The 17,106-nt window shown below is 53.9% G+C and overlaps 1 protein-coding gene across 1 annotated transcript in view; it reads right to left on the bottom strand.

Moving 5' to 3' along the window:
- Positions 1–15,605, bottom strand: part of GRIN2B (glutamate ionotropic receptor NMDA type subunit 2B) — a 107,317-nt gene extending 91,712 nt beyond the window's left edge. The window contains exon 1 of the mRNA XM_029054503.2: positions 14,920–15,605. The gene's annotated coding sequence lies outside the window, so the exon portion shown is untranslated. The remainder of the gene's footprint in view (positions 1–14,919) is intronic.
- Between the last annotated feature and the right edge of the window lie 1,501 nt (positions 15,606–17,106).

Below are 17,106 nucleotides of genomic sequence, written 5' to 3'. Positions count from 1 at the left end.
CATTTTACTGATGAGGCAACTGAGGCACGGAGAAGGCAAATGACTTGCCCACAGTCACACAGCAGACAAGTGGCAGAGCTGGGATTAGAACCCATGACCCAAGACTCCCAAGTCTGTGCTCTTTCCACTGAGCCACTCTGCTTCTCTCCCACTGCTCAGTAAGCACTCAATATCTATCCCTGTTGGAATGACCGCCTTGGACCGAAAGTCGGCTCCTGTTGTGTCCCACAGCTATTAATAATGATAATTGTGGTATTTGTTAAGCCACATACTTTACTAAGCACTGGGGTGGATACAGGCAAATCAGATTGGACACAGCCCCTGCCCCATGTGGAGCTCGCAGTCTCGTTCCCTATTTTACAGATGAGGTAACTGAGGCACAGGTTATTAGTAGCACCGTCCCGGGTTAACTAAGACACGTCTCCTCAGGCAGGAGGGGCTTTTCCATCCAAAGGCGGGGCCCAGATCTCTCTGGAGTGTCGTGTGTAACTCTCAGCCCCTTCCTTCCCGACAGGCCGGAGTAAATGAAAGGCCACTCAGAGATGAGCAGTAAAGACGTTCTCCGTGAACAGGAACGAGTAAAATCGTCAGATGGGCTTGGCTGGCGGCTTGGAGACCGAGGGACTGGTGCTAAATACTTGAGAAAGGACACCTCGGGCGTGCCAACTCAAAGGACTGTGGGGGAAGGGGAGGAGAGGGTGTCCTTCCTGCAGCGGCAGGAAGACAGAGGAGTGGTAACTGGAGGAAGTGATAACGTTTTCTTCATCAGGATGGAATTTCCAGCCAATAGCTGCCCCTCTGGGGGTTCATTCATTCGTTCGTTCATTCAGTTGTATTTTTGAGCGCTTACTGTGTGCACAGCAACTTATTAAGCTCTTGGGAGAGTACAGTATAGTGATAAACAGACCCGTTCCCGGCCCACAACGAGCTTCTGCAGAGGAGGAAACTCTCGGCCCCCTTTGGTGTCTGGCCCCTCTAAGAGCTCCCAAGAAGGAACGTTACAGACTAAACCCTAAGCCCAAGCCCTGGAAATCCACAGTGAAAACAAGAAACGCTCTGGTCTAGTGGAAAGAGCACGGGCCTGGGAGTCTAATCCCGGTCCTGCCGCTGGCCCGCTGTGGGACCTTGGAAAGTCACTTAGTCCCTCTGGGCCTAGGTTTCTTCATCTGTAAAATGGGGACCTGTTTTCCTCCCTCCATTATAATGATAGCAGTAACAATTATAATAATAATAATTATAATAATAGTGGACTTTGTTAAGCACTTACTGGGTGCCAAGCACTGGGATAGATAATAATAATAATAATGTTGGTATTTGTTAAGCGCTTACTATGTGCAGAGCACTGTTCTAAGTGCTGGGGTAGATACAGGGTAATCAGGTTGTTCCTCGTGAGGCTCACAGTTAATCCCCAATTTACAGATGAGGTAACTGAGGCACAGAGAAGTTAAGTGACTTGCTCACAGTCACACAGCTGACAAGTGGCAGAGCTTCCGGGATTCGAACCCATGACCTCTGACTCCCAAGCCAGGGCTGTTTCCACTGAGCCACACTACAAGATCATCAAGTTAGTCCATGGTACCTGTCCCAAATGGGGCTCTCAGTCTTAAGTAGGCAGGAGAGCAGGTATTGAATCCCCATTTTCCAGATAAGGAAACAGGCACAGGGAAGCAAAGCGACTTGCCTGCAGGCAGTGGCCGAGGCGGGATTAGAACCCGGGTCCGCTGACTCCCAGGCCCGGGTACTTTCCACTAGGCCACACTGCTTCTCCCTTAAACTGAAAGCCCCATGGGGGACTGGGACTGTGTCCAATCTACTTCTTTTATATCTACTCCAGGGCTTGTCACCTAAAAAGCGTTTAAAACACACCCCCCCAAAAAAAAGTAAGCACTCAGCAAGTACCACTGATTGACTGGTTCCTTCTCTTTATCCCGATAGGGAAACAGAGGCCCAGAGAAGATGAAATGGCTTGCTCAAGGTGGTGCAAAAAAATAAAATAAAAAGGAGAAAATAAACAGATCATTCATTCAATAGTATTTATTGAGCGCTTTCTATGTGCAGAGCACTGTACTAAGCGCTTGGAATGTACAATTCGGCAACAGATAGAGACAATCCCTGCCAAATGATGGGCTTACAGTCTAATTGGGGGATATTATCAGTGATCTAATATCTGTCGAGTGCTTCCTCTGTGCAAGAGAAGCAGCCTGGCCTTGATGGAAAGAGCACCGGACTGGGAGACGGGAGAACTGGGTTTGGATCCTGGGTCCTCCACTTGCTCCTCCCTGCCTCCTCCCTGCTTCTTGCTCCGTTCTTCCCTCCCTCTCCTGTCACTCCCTCCTTGTCCCCTTTCCCTTCTCTTTTTTGACACACAGACTTAGTCAGCCACCTCCTCCTCTTACTCACCTTCCCTTCCTCTGACCCAGACAGCCTTCCCAGTCATACACAAACCGGGACACGGCACACGTGTCCTATATCGGCTACCGGGTCAGGCTTCTGGTCCACCTGGCCCCGGAGTGGGTCCCCAGCATTGGCCCTAAGGGATTTTTGGAGGAACAAAATAATGGTTGGCCCCTTCTGACCATAACTGTATAATCAACTGTACTTGTGTCTGTTTCCCCCATCCAAAGGGAAGCTCCTTTTTAGAAGGAATGTGGATTTTCCCAAACGCTCAGTACAGTGCATACCCCCACACTGGCTGCTCGATAAATACCGTTCCCTCCCCCGCCATCATCCCTCCTTATGGTTAAAGTGGCTTATTACAGTCTTTCTTCTAGTATCCCATCAAGGATCTATCATCTGCGAACATTCAAATGCTCCTAACTTCACCTTCTGCGTGTTAGCTTAATATAGTAATTCCACACCGTCCTCTCCCAGGATTAGTACAGTGCTCTGCACGCAGTAAGTGCTCAATAAATGCCATCGGTCAGTGGGCAGGAGGTGGTTTATAAACACCTTCGTTCCTAATACTAACCCTTCTTAAACTACTAAATACGATGAATTGATAGATTCCAGGACAATCGACACTTCAAGCTGGAAAACTAGTAGCAGATAAGACTAATATAGTAATTGTTGAGCTCTTACTATGTGCCAGGCACTGTACTGAGCGCTGGGCTAGTTACAAACTAATCAGGTTGGACACAGTCCCTGTCCCACATGGGGCTCATAATCGAAGTAGGAGGGAGATCAGAGAATATAGCAGGTTCTTCTCAAAGGTTCCTAGGCGCATTCACCTTTCGTATTGGACTGCGGATGTTTTGGATGGCTAAATTTTGACTTCTCGTCGTTGTTGATGGGGCTTTCTCTTATTTCTCCCTGATCCCGCCCCTCCCCCACTTCAACGAGGGCTCCCTCGTGGGCTGGGGACCGTATCTTAATTGATTTTCATGTAATTACCCTAACGCTTAGTTCAGCACTTGGTGTCCTATAAGCCCTTAATGAATGTGCATGATCAAAATGATAATGAGAGATCAAGAAGGCTCAGCACCCACTATCGGGAAGCTGAAAGAGACTGGCCCGTAGTGATTATTATTAGTAGTATTGTATTTGTTAAGTGCTTACTATGCTTACTGTCCTAAACCCTGAGGTAGATACTCAGGTTGGACACAGGTCCTGTCCCCCATGAGGCTCACGCTCTAAGTAAGAGGGAGAACAGTTGTTTAACAGGTATTTCGCAGGTAGATACAACACAATCTAAGGGGTAGATAAAACTCAATCAAGTTGGACACAGTCCCTGTCTTACCTGGAGCTAGTACTTTTAATCCCCATTTTACAGATGAGGTAACTGAGGCCCAGAGAAGTGCAATAACTTGCCCAAGGTCACGCGACAGACAAGTGGCAGAACCGGGAGTGGAACCCAAGTCCTCTGACTCCCAGGCCTATGGTCTTTCCACTAGGCACGTAGCTTCTCTATGGTTGTGATGGTATTTATTGGATGCAGTGCACTCTTCTAAGCACTTCGGACAGTACGACTGAAGAACGTGGCCTAGTGGAAGGAGTAAGGGCCTGGGAGTCAGAGGGCTTGGGTTCTCCTCCCGGCTCTGCCACCTGTCAGCTGTGTGACCACAGGCAAGTCACTTTGCTTCTCTGGACCTCAGTTATCTCTTATGTAAAATGAGGATTAAGACCGTGAAGCCCCATGTGGGATTTGGACTGTGCCCAATCTGATTAACTGTTATCTACCTCAACACTTAATACAGTGCCTAGCATATAGTAAGGACTTAACAAATACCATTAAAAAAAATACAAAAAAAGAGGATACATTCCCTGCCTCCAGGAGCTTATAGTACAACAGCACTTTTGTGTCCACTCAGCCCCTAGCATAGTGCTCTGCAGTAAATAAATAATCAATCGAAATAATAGTAATTAATTAATAAATGCTATCAGTTCTTGGATTGACAGGAGATCCCCCTGTCATTTCCCCCATCTGCACCCTCTCTCTCCCCATCACAAGAACTATCACGTACCAACCAGAGGATTTCACTGCGCAATCCTACCCGCAGTAGAATTAGGAAGAAAGAGACCAGTCCTCTATTTATCTTTCTCCTTGCAGAAAAGTGGTCTTTAAAAAAAAAATTAAAAAAAAATTTTTTAAATCAGGTTGGACAGAGTCCCTGTTCCATATGAGGTTCCTATTCTATGTAGGAGGGAGACCCGGCATTGAGTCCCCATTTTACAGTAGAGGAAACGGAGGCCCAGAGAAGTTAAGTGACTTGCCCAAGGTCACCCAGCAGGCAAGTGGCAGAGCCGGGACTAGAACCCAGGTCCTCTGATCCCCAGACCTGGCTTCTTTCCGCTAGGCCGTGCTGTGAAAGAATGACAGCGTGGATGTGGACGAGTGATTGGAAGCAAGAGAGAGAGAGAGAGAGAGAGAGAGAGAATATATCAGTATCAGAATCGACAGTATCGATTGAGCAACTCTGCCTGAGATTCTCCGTCTGGGGCATTCACACCCAAGGTCCGATCTCACCACCCAGCGGAGACCTCTGCGGGCAGGAGATAGCTCTGTGTTGACTGATTGACTGCTAGGGGAAACCTATCATAGAAGCCCAGGAGGGGACCCTTACCCTCGGGTAGTTTACAATCTAAGGGAGTGGGCCGGCAGATGGAAATTGCCAGATAGAACCTAGTGAGTCTGTCATAGACCGGAGCGGTTACTGGATGCAAAGTACTGTGGGTTGAGCTGTTGGGCGAGCACAGTAAGAGAGGTGATGTGGTCAAGTTGGGAAAGTTGGTGTGGGCATCAGAGGACCTGCATTCCAATCCTGACTCTGCCACTTGACTGCTGGGTGATCCTGGGCAAGTCACTTAGCTGCTCTGTGCCTCAGTTTCCTCATCTGTGAAATGGGGATTCAATACCTATTCTCTCACTGCAAGCCCCAAGCGGAATTGTGTGTGGCATTTCCCCCATGTCCTGCCTCTGGCATGGAACGCTGTCCCTCCTCATATCCGACAGCATGGCTCAGTGGAAAGAGCACAGGCTCGGGAGGCAGAGGACGTGGGTTCTAATTCCCGCTCTGCCACTTGTCTGCTGTGTGACCTTGGGCAAGCCACTTAACTTCTCTGGGCCTCAGTTACCTCACCTGTAACAGGTAAGACTGTAAAGGATTAAGACTGTGAGCCTCACGTGGGACAACCTGATTACCTTGTATCTACCCCAGTGCTTAAAACAGTGCTTGGCACAGAGTAAAAGTTTATCAAATACCATAATTATTATTATTAGTATCTGACAAAACAGTTACTTTCCCCCGCCTTTAAAGTCTTATTGAAGACAGATCTCCTCCAAGAGGACTTCCCTGGCTAAACCCTCTTTTCCTTTTCTTCCATTCCCTTCTACATCTCCCTGACTTGCTCCCTTTCTTCATCCCCCTTCCACCCCCACAGTACCTAAAATCTATAATCTTATTTATTTATATTATTGCCTGTCTCCTCCTCTAGGCTGTAAGCTCACCGTGGAATGTGTCTGTTATATAGTTATTTTGTACTCTCCCAAGCAATAATATTAGTTAATAATAATACTATTAGTGTTAGTAATAATAACAATAAAATAATGATAAAGAAGATGGTTACTGTGGGCTGTTAGCGGGGAAGAATTCAGGATTCCAGTAGGCTCAAGAAGGTTTTAAATGGACTGAGAATGGTAGGTCCTTGAAAGGCGTGAGAGAGAGGGAACGGGTTGAATATTGGCTGATCCACTCCCAACTGTGACAGTGGGCGTCCAGGTAGTTACCCGGCTACCTGGCTCCACACGGCTCCACCGACCGTCCGGTTGCCAGGCCCAAACCCAAAGCGCCACTTAGACTAACCCCTAAGGGGCTCTCTCCCGCTTGCCCAAGCCCGATGGGGAGCTCTCTGGCCCAGCTCTTTATTTCAAGCCCACTAACAAAAAAACTCAACAAAAAAAGAGAAGAGAGTCGGGTCCCACGGAAACCCCGGGGCCTTTCTGCATAGCAATTTAGGAGCGGCCTCGAGGAAAATCCACGTCTTGGTAAAGACGGAGAGCCTGGAGTGAGTAATTTTTCGTTGCCATAGAATGAGCTGAAACAGCAGGGCCCAGCTTTATTCCGTGGGCTGGTGGGTGCACGGATCAGGGGCTTCATGCTGAGAGCAGGTGGGCGGTGGGGTGGGGGGCGAGCGAAGGAGAGTGGGGGCCGGCCATCGGTGGCTCTCATGAATAGCGCGGGGCGTGCGATCAACCCGGAAGTGGTAGGCCTGGGTGATGTCACCTCGTTACGCGGATTATGCGGTGGGACCTGGGCCTAGTGGAAAGAGCCCGGGCCCGGGAGCCAGAGGACCTGGGTTCTAATCCCGGCTCCTGCCGTGGCTTCATTTCTCTGTGCCTCGGTTCCCTCATCTGCAAAATAGGGATTCGATCCCCGGTCTCCCTCCTACTTAAGGAAGCAAGTCGCTTCATTTCACTATGCCTCAGTTCCCTTAAATGCAAAATAAGGATTCCATCCCTGCTCTCCCTCCTTGTTAGACTGTGAGCCCTGTGTGAGACCTGGTAATCTTGTATCTACCCCGGCACTTAGTACAGTGCTTGGCACGTAGTAAGCATTTAACCAGTGCCACAGTTATCATCACCTAATGACGTCACATTGAACCTTCAGTGGCGATCCACAGAACCTAGGGTAAGTTTTGGGGGTTGGGCGAGGGGGGTCCCGCCCCTCTTCCGAGCCTTGACGTAGAGAAGCGGGGTACTAACGATAACTAATAATAATAATTACTACGGTATTTGTAAAGCGCTTACTATGTGCCAGGCATTATTGATCAGAGGGGTGTCCGACACCCTTCCCAAGCTGGACGGGGTGGACCAGCTGGATGGGAGACGGAGACTGGGGTAAAAAACTGGACAAGAAGCCACCCCAGTAGGAAGGAAAAAGTGGCCCCTCCTGGTCCAGGCAGGGAGAGATCTCTGGTTATTAATAACAATGATAATAATAATTATGTTACTTGTTAAGAGCTTACTATGTGCCAAGCACTCTTCTAAGCAGGTAGATACAACACAATCTAAGGGGTAGATAAAACTGTCCAGTTGGACACAGTCCCTGTCCCACGTGGGCTAAGACTTTTAATTCCCATTCTACAGATGAGGTAACTGAGGCCCAGAGAAGTGAAGTGACTTGCCCATACTCACACAGCAAACAAGTATTGGCGCTGGGATTAGAACCCAAATCCTTCTGACTCCCAGGCCCGGGCTCTATTCACTAAGCGACGCTGCTTCTTTTGGTTAGAGTCCAGGTTGTGCTCACTGCTCCATCGAGGTCCAGGGGGTCCCCAGTTCCTATGGCTCCCAGAAGCAACAAGATTTCTCCTCCATCTCGGGGCATGGGTTTGAGGGGCGACTCAGAAGCAGCACAGCCGAGAGGAAAGAGACGGGGCCCGGGAATCAGGAGGACCGTGTTCTAATCCTGGCTCCGCCACGTGACTTCTCTGCGCCTCTGTTTCCTCATCTACAAAGCAGGGTTCAAAAACCGATCTCCTTCCTCAGACCCCATGTGGGACGGGGACTGTGCCCCCACCTGCTTGGCTGCTCTCTACCCTAGTCTTCGGCGCAGAGTAAGTGCTTAAATATTACCGTCGTTATCATTGTCATTATTAAGCGGGTGACAAGTCTCTGTTTCCGGCTGCTATCCCCTAGTGACCAGGCCATGGGTGGGCCTGGTCGTGAAGGCTGAGCGGGTGGCGGGCAGGGCTCTGTTTCCATTCCATTAATCGTATTTATCAGGCGTTTCCTGTATGCAGTGCACTGTACTGAACGGTTGGGAGAGCGCAGTTTAACGGAGTTGGTGGACACGATCCCTGCCCCATTGCCCCCGGTGGCCAGGCCGTGGCAGGAAAGCATGGGGGTGAGGGCTGAGAAGCGGGGTAGGGCAGGACTTTGTTTCCAGCTATTGCCCTCCCCTCTCCCCAACCCAGGGGCCAGGCCGTGGCAGGACGTGGGGGTGAGGGCTGACTGGCGGAGGAGGGGAGGGCTCCGTTTCCAGCCACTGCCCCCCTGTTGACTAGGACATGGCGGGGCATGGGGGTGAGGGTTGAGTGGCAGGGTAGGGCAGGGGTAGGTTCCCCAGTGGCCAGGCGTTGCCAAGCGGAGCTACAGGCACGGAGACAGCTATGGAGCCTTGCTTCCTCCCCCTCGCCGCCCACCCCCGGACCGCCTGCAGAGACATGTGCGGTGGCGGGGGTGGGGGAATCAGAGCTAGAGGAGAGCAGGCGAAGGAATGAAGTGGAACGCTAAATAATAATAATAGCATTTAAGCACTTACCCTGTGCCCGGCACTGCGCCGAACACAGGGGGAGATACGAGCCCCACTTTAGAGACGAGGAAGGTGAGGCCCAAAGAAGCGGAGCCACTTGCCCGGGGTCAGGCGGCCGGCGAGTGGCCGAGCAGGGGCTGGAACCCAGGGTTCTTAACTCCCGGTCCCTTGCCGTTGCCACTGGGCCACAGCGATATGCAAGACGGAGGAGAGGGAGTGGGAGGGAAATGGCGGGGGGCGGGTGAAGTCCGGGCCGGGGTTCGCCCACACCTAGTTTCCTCCCGCTGCCTCGCCTCTGCCCTCCCCTCCACTCCACCCTCTCAAGCTGCAACGGTCTCTCCCTCCATCGAGGCCCAGGCCCTGCCCCTTCCCCAGGCCCTGCCGGACCTCAGACCGAGCTTCTTTCAGTGGCTTCTGGGAAGAGAAATCCCTCACCGGCACCTCCTCTGTCCACCCTTTCCAGAGCCTGGCCAAAGGTAGCGCCGATCTCGCTGACCCCCTGATGCTGGGTCAGGGGTCCTGGGAGGGCCGGGGGAAAGACTGGGGTGAGAGAAAGGAGGGAGAGGAAGGTGAGAACCAGAAAGGTCCGGCGGTCTTGGGAGGCAAAAGGAGCGGAGGGCGACTGATCTGGATGGGGAGGGAACGAGTGGGGGCCTGGGAGAACAGCGGGGTGGGGGGGAAAACGGAGAAGACAAAGGGAGAGAAATCTTGGAGTGGGTGGCAGAGCGCGAGGTGGAGACGGAGCAGAGCGGCCCAGCTGAAGGGGGAAGAGGAGGCCAGAAACCTCAACCGGGCCAAAGCAGGGGTCACGGGAAAGAAGAAGGGCCGACCCAAAAAAGCTGCCGGAACAGGAGAGGAGGGGGAGGGGGGTGGCGAGCAGGTCGGGCTGGAGGAACAGAAGGGGAGAGGGAGAAGAAAGGGAAAACAGGAGAGGCGGAGGAGGCGGAGGAAGCCGGGGAGGAAACGCAGACATTTTCCTTTATGACGAGCAGCTTGTGTCCCAGGTCCCCCCAGTTCCATCGCTGATTCTCCACACCATGTACCGCATGGGGATTTGCGTTCACCTACATGTGCGTTTGCCCCGTGCACGTGTACGCACTCCCCCTTATCCGCGGCGATGAGGGAAAGGCATGGTGCGGTTAACTGAGAATCACAGATAATGCAAATCGACTCGCTTAAGCCAGAGTTTTTGCCCTCCTTCAACGGTCCACCCACCAGGCCCCAGAGCTGCTAGCCAAAAATGAATCTCCCCGTTTTAAACACCGCCCCCGCTCCAGTTAAGAGGTTAAAGGATTTGGTAAGCTTTTACTCTGTGTCATGCACTGTGCTGAGACCTGGGGTGGAAAAGAGACAATAGGATGGGTCCATGACCCACATGGGAGCTCACCATCTCGGTGGGAGGAATCCCTGACTCACAACCTCGGAGGGTGGGAGATAGGAGGAGGAGGAGGAGGAAAAGCTACTGGCAGGATCAGATGCCAAAAATCTAGAGTTTGCCCAGCCCCTCAAAACCCATCTGTGCCCCACTGAATGCCAGCCTCTGCTCCCAGGATCGCCCACCCCCCAGGACACAGGCGGCCCCCCAAGACTCTGCCCCCTGCACCCTCCACCCTTCCGGCAGCCCCCGACACCCACCCCGAGCCCTTCACTCCCCAACCGACTCTGGGCTCCGAATACAGCCCTTTCCTTCACGCTTGCGGCTGGAGGCTGTCACCCCCGCCCGCCTGGCACACCCTCGCCCCGGGAATCCTTCTCTCCTCGGGCCACGGGGCCACCTGAGGTGTCTTCAAGGCTCGTTAGACCAGGAACTATTTTGATCTCCGTCCCTGCAGACGACGTTTTCATGGCTTGTCATACAGAGTCACACATGCGCACGGGGATACACACACACACACACGCAGCCAGCCTTTCCAATATGCCACCCACGTGTTCTCCGGTGACAGTGGCAGAGACAGAAAATCTGCCTCGTCGAAATGAAGAAATTTCTAGAATTCTTCAGGAGGGGGTGGGAAGAGCTGGGAGGAGGAGGAAGAGGAGGAAGAAGGGGAGGAAAATGGAGAGGAGGAAGAAGGGGAGGAAAATGGGGAGGAGGAAGAAGAGGAGGAAAAGGGAGAGGAGGAAGAAGGAAGAAGAAAAAGGGGAAGAGGAAGGAGGAAGAAGAAGCACACGAGGAGAAGAAAGAAGAATCAATCAAATCCATTTATTGAGTGCTTACTGTGTGCAGAGCACTGGTGAGCACTTGGGAGAGTATAGTATAATAGAGTGGGTAGACATGTTCCCTGCCCTCAACAAGCTCACAGTCTAGGCGGGGAGTTATTCATTAAATGATTGAGTGATGGATGATATGGACATAAGTGTTGTGGGACTGAAGGAGGGGTGACTAAAGAAAACAAATCCAAGTGGAAGGGTGATGCGGAAGGGAGTGGGAGAAGAGGCAGTGAGGGTTTAGTTGAGGGAAGGAGGAGGAGGGAAAAGAAGGGAAGGAGGAAGGAAAAGGGGAAAACGAGGAGGAGGAGGAAAAAGAGGGGGGGAGGAGGAAGGTAGGAGAAGCCTAAATTGGGCCCAATTTTTCCTACCACCTGAAGAAAAATAGATGGTCCAACTCCCAGCCGTGGGCTGAGAACTAGAGGAGTTCCTGCTGGCCTCGGGCCTGTTTTCTCTTCCCATCCTTCTGAGCCCCTGTGGGCCCAGACCCTTGCCCCGCAGCCCTTGCTCTCTGCCCTGGCCCCTACAAAGGGCTCGAGACCAGTGTTTAAAAGCTTCGGGAGAACACTGAGGCCTCTTTTCCCAACCCCCTAATCCCCCACCGCCGGGGCGCCAGCCCGACCCTCTCTCCACAAGTGACAGGGACAAACCCTGGAGCTTTCCTCAGCACCCAGGCCCAAGGCTGGCAGCGAGCGGTTGGTCGGGTATCCACCTCAACGCTAAGTCCATTGCTTGGCACAGAGTAAGCGCCGAATGATCGAGGCCTCCGCCCACAGCCAGAAGGTCCCCTCTGGGGTCGGACAGAATTGGTCGGTGGATTTGAGTTGGAGGACTGGAAGAGGGCCCTACCGGCGGGGAGAGGGACAGAGGAGTCATCCCAGAGCCAGGGGCCGAGCAGAACTGCAGGCAGGGCTGTCGTCCAACAGGAACTGGGGGGCTCCCGGCTCATTCACTCAAACTTATTTATTGAGCGCTTACTGTGTGCAAAACACTGTACTAAGCTCCTTCTCAGGCCCTCTCCTCCTCCTCTCCCCAGGCCCCCACCTCCTCCAGACCCCTAAACCGAGAGGGGAATACCAGCCCACAGGCAGACGAAGACCCTGGTGATGTGGAGGGGAGGGGGGTGGGAGGGAGTGAGTAGGGTGGGAGGGTTAGAGTGTCCCGTCAGGCTTAATCTGTCTCCTGATCTCCTCGCTGGAGGCCCAGACCCTCAACCAATCCATCAATCAGTGGTATTTATTGAGCGCTTCCTGTATGCAGAGCACGGTACAGAGCGCTGGGGAGAGTCCAGTACAATAGAGCGGGAAGACGCGCTCCTTGCCCACAGTGAGCTTACCGACATTAATAAAATAGTAATAATAATAATGTTATTGGTTAAGCACTTATTATGTGCCAAGCAACTGTTCTAAGCACTGAGATAGATAGAAGGTTATCGTGAATAAATAAATGACGGAGGTAGAACTAAGGGCTGAGGGGCTGAGGGAGGGCGAAATCAAGGAAACAAATCCAAGTGCTAAGGCGACACAGATCCTCCACCTTATTCCTTATTCCTGGAAGCCGTTTGGGCTGACCGTGTCAGGAGGGCTCTCTCCGGCCCACATCCCCCCAACAGGCCTGGACCCCCGACCCTCTCTGTAGTGGGGAATCAGCCCAGATTGGGGAGGGGGGGAGACGAGACTCAGAGCGACCCCAGCCAGCCCCCGCAAGAAGGACTGAAGCCTCATCCCTGCCTCTCACCCGATCTCCCAAATACTTTTACACTAGAGCAGATGCAGGGGCGTCGAGGCCTGAATCATACCTGGCCCCTCCCTCCCCGACAGTAGGCAGTAGATATGCCCGCTCCCGCCCCCAGGCCATACCCGCTGCCTCTCCCACGCCCCCAGATTGGCCATGCCCGCTACCTCCCCTACGCCACCACAATGGCGATGCCCCGTCTTTCTCCCACCTACCCTGGCTTGGTGAGACCCACACCAGTTCCAGCCCCTCGCCCACCCAACAGATAGATCTCTCCTCTTTCTCCCTCTCCCCTTCCTTCCTCTCTCCTCCTCTCCAGCTCCCAGTTTCCTCCCCTCCTTCTAGTGGTTCCTCCGGAGGTCGATTCAGGGCTCCCATCAGCTCTCCTTCAAGGAGGAGGAGGAGGAAGCTTCGGTGAAGAGCCCGCCCATGCTATCGTTGCTGGGGTGGAGGTGGGCTCTAGGCAGAGTGAGCAAGGACCCTCCTCTTCTTGGCACCCGAGGGACTTTCTCCCTCCCGACCACTGGACGCTGGGTGGAATTTGACCGCTTGGTTCGCACCGGTCCTCTACGGTGGACCGCCCGGTACCCCGGCCCCGAGGCTCTTCCGAGACTTCTGAACCCATCTATCGATGGAGCCTTAGAATAAGGGGAAGGGTCGCGTGCTCTCAGGGGGCTGTTCCCGGTGCTTCGGCCAAGGGCATCTAAACTCCATTACTACATCTCAACCTGGAGACTCCACAGACTGGCGACGACCGTCGCTCTCTCCCCTTGGGGCCTGGTTCCCAGGTTCCCTGGGCCAGCTTTGTGGGCGGGGGCGCACCCCTTCTGAGGGTTGGCCGATCTTTGGGGCATCACCGTTTCTAGGACCCGGATTCCCAAGCCCACCTGCCAGGCTTTGGGGTATCGTCCCTTCTAGGGGGGGTCCACATCAGAGCACCAGTCAGCCTCGCCGAAGGCCAGCATCCTCCATCCACTGGCACTTGTTGAGGTGACAGCCCCTCCGCCACACCCAACGTGCATCTCATTGGCCACCTGCCCGAGAGGTGCCATCAATCACTTGATGGTATTTATTGAGCGCCTATGTTTGGAGCACTGTACTAAGCTCTAGGCTATTTTGGGGGGCCCTGCACACGCATGCACACGGAACAGATCTCTTTGTTTAACACAAAGACTCACGTGGCCAATTCGGTGGCCCCAGCAAACGCCCAGCCCGTCGGAACTCTGCAAAGAGCCATTTTGCAGGAGACTTCAAGTCCCAGTTTGCATGGAGGATCTTTGCGCGCGCGTGTGTGTGTGTGTGTGTGTGTGTGTGTGTGTGTGTGTGTGTGTTGGAGTGTATAAATAGATGGGCAGGCGGAAAGACGATGCCAGCCGAAAACGAATTAATGCACCCCAAATTTGAAGGGAAAAGACCTGGCCCTGGGGTCCCCTTCCACCTGTCTCGAGCCACCCCAGACCCCATCTCTCCCCTTTGGGCAATAATAGGCTGTTCTAAAAGTCCAAGCCCCCACAGACAGCAAGTGGGATTCAATACCACGATAACCGTGTTCCTTCGACTCCAGCAAGGATGCAAAAAGGCTCGGAAACGTTGGGGTGGGGGAGGTGGAGGGGAGAGGAGAAGGCAGTTGAGAAGCAATGACACGGAGCAACAGACAAATTCAGTTGGGGAGAACACAGAAAAAGCATTCCACACCCTTTCTCCCTGCAAAATTCGGGCAGCAAGGAAAGAGGCCAACTCGGGAGTTCACTGGGTTGCCATTTACCTCAAAAAAAAAAAAAAGCACCCAAAAAACCTACAGGTTCCACTGCCCCATCTGCACACGCCTCCTCCCTTCTCGCTCCCTCCCACTCCCCTCACCCCAACCCTGCTCCCCTGCAGAAAAAAAAAAACCTGTTTGATGAAGCAGAAGGATCAAAGGGGAGGGGGGCGAGTCACCTTTTCTCTCTGGGGGTACCCAAGGTTAGTCCCCCTCCCCACCGAAAAAGCAAAAAAACCCAAAAACCCCAAATGAAAATCCCCATAACCGTTTGGTGACCAGGACCCAACGGCTACTAGTCTAAGACATAGGGCCTGTTCTCCAAAGCGGCGGAGACCGGGGTCTCTAAGAGAGATCTCAAACGGGTGGTCCCTCAAGCAAGGAGCTGGGCCGGGGTCTTTCCCCGGGGCGGGGGACGGGGGGGGGGGGGGGCCGGAGGGAAAAGAGGGGAAGAAATCCGATCTCTCCTACCTTGGGCTGTACAAGCAGAACCTCTAGCCGGCTGGGGGAGGGAGGTCAGCATGTTGATAGTGCCCGCATATCCACCCGGAGACGACCAGGAAAGAACGGAAGGGAAAGGGAGAAGGAAAAAAACAAAACAAAAAAACAAAAAACCACCACGAGGAAATCCGAATTGGCTCCAGGTAGCAGGTCTTGTAGTGAGAGAGATGGAGAGAGAGAGGTTGGCTTCACATGGGGCTTAGAGGATGGAGGCAAGAGCACAATGCAGATTCCAAACCAATTGCTCGGTCGGGGCTGGTCCTTGGGGCCGCGACTGTCGATCGGTAATTACGGTTCGGTTTTCCCGGCGCTGCAGCGGACGTCGCTGGACTCGGGGCAGGTGGACGCGGGCTCTGCCCCTTCGTGGAGCACTGGTCATTTCCAAAGTCTCCCCTGCCTGAGGGAGGAAGAGAGCGGCGGGGGGAGGGGAGGGTTATCAGGCAGCGTGGTGGGGAGGGGGAGAAAACGGGGGGCCCCCCCAAAAAAAGAAATCGAGTCCTTTTAAAAAAGGAAGGAGGAGAAAAACCCGCATTTCCCGACAGAGTGAACACGAGAAGAATCGAAAACAGCTGGCACCGGGCTATAAATAATTCAGAAAAGGTCTGGCTATACCATTCCTGACACTGGCATCCCTGAGAGGTGGGAAGCCAAATCTGAATGAGGGGCGGGTGGGGGGGGGGGGTGGATAGAGAGAGAGACAGAGAGAGGGGAAGAGACGAAGGAGAGAGAGAGAAAGAGTGTGTGGGGGGGGGGGGGGGAGAGAGAGAGAGAAGACAGAAGGGGAGAGAGATGGAGAGGAAAGGAGAAAGGGAGACAGAGGAAGAAATCAGAGAGGAGGGGAGAGAGGAGGTGTGTGTGAGAGAAAGAGAGAGACAGAGAGAGAGGGAGAAGAGACAGAGCGGGAGGGAGAAAGAGGGACGAGGGTGCGTGTGTGTGTGTCTGTGTGTGAGAAAGAAAGAGGAAGAGGGAGAAGAGACAGAGCTGGAGGGAGAAAGAGGGACGAGGAAGTGTGTTGGGGGGGGGCGCAGGAATAGAGCCCCATCACACACACACACACACACACACACACGCACGCAGGAACACAATACACACTTAATTCTCCAGCAAGTGCGCTTCCCATCACCATCTGCATTGCTGCTGACATGTCAGTCTTACTCTCCCCTCTGCCTCCAAAGGCAGCGCCTCCACCTCCACCACCACCTCCTCCTCCACCACCTCCTCCACCACCACCTCCTCCTCCTCCTCCTCCTCCTCCTCCTCCTCCTCCCACCCGGCTTTTCTGTTGAATGGGTTTTGATTGTGCCCCAAGTGTTGGGTTTAGATTTCTGGAAGTAGACGGACCCTGACACGAGCGCACACACACACACACACACGCACACACACACAAATGCACACTCCCGGGCAGAGCGGTTAGCACGCTGACACGCTCTGTCACACACGTTAGCGCGCGCACACACACACACACACACACACACACACACACACTCGATCCCACTGGCCACTCTTCGAGCCCCCAGAGACGGCCCCAATGCCCCCCGTACACACCCTGGGGAAGGTGGGGTGGTTAAGTGGTGGGGGCGGGGGTGAGGTCCTGGCATGTCCTGGGGGAGATGGGGTGGTTAATGGGGGTGTCCTATCTGTCCTGGGGGAGATGCAGTGGTTAAGGGTTTGGGGGGCGGAGGGAGGGGGTCCTGGCTCGCCCTGGGGGAGTTGGGATGGTTAAAGGTGGGGGGCGGTCCTGGTCCGCCCTGGGGGAGACGGGCCGGTTAATGGGGGTGTCCTGGCTCGCCCTGGGGCAGTTAGGGTGGTTAAGGGTGGGGGGCGGTCCTGGGTCGCCCTGAGAGAGATGGGGTGGTTAAAGGTTGGGGAGGTGGTCCTGGCTCGCCCTGGGGGGATTGGGGTGGTTAAGGGTTGGAGGGGGTCCTGGCTCGCCCTGGAGGAGATGAGGTGGTTAAGGATGGGGGCCCGTCCTGGCTCGCCCTGGGGCAGATGGGGATGTTTGGGGAGGGGTCCTGGACCGGCGGGCGCCCCGCGGGGTCCCTGACTTGCCCAGAGGGATTACCGGGGCGGGGCCGTGGGTGTTGGGGTGGACCTGCTCTGTCCCCTCCCCTCCCCAGAGGACCGACCGATGGAGGAACGGGAGGGGCAGGGGGCAGG

This window comes from Ornithorhynchus anatinus, chromosome X4 (assembly GCF_004115215.2).
Source record: "Ornithorhynchus anatinus isolate Pmale09 chromosome X4, mOrnAna1.pri.v4, whole genome shotgun sequence".
NCBI lineage: Eukaryota > Metazoa > Chordata > Mammalia > Monotremata > Ornithorhynchidae > Ornithorhynchus > Ornithorhynchus anatinus.
Note: the sequence above shows the minus strand (reverse complement) of the source record. Positions and strands in the feature narration are given on the sequence as shown.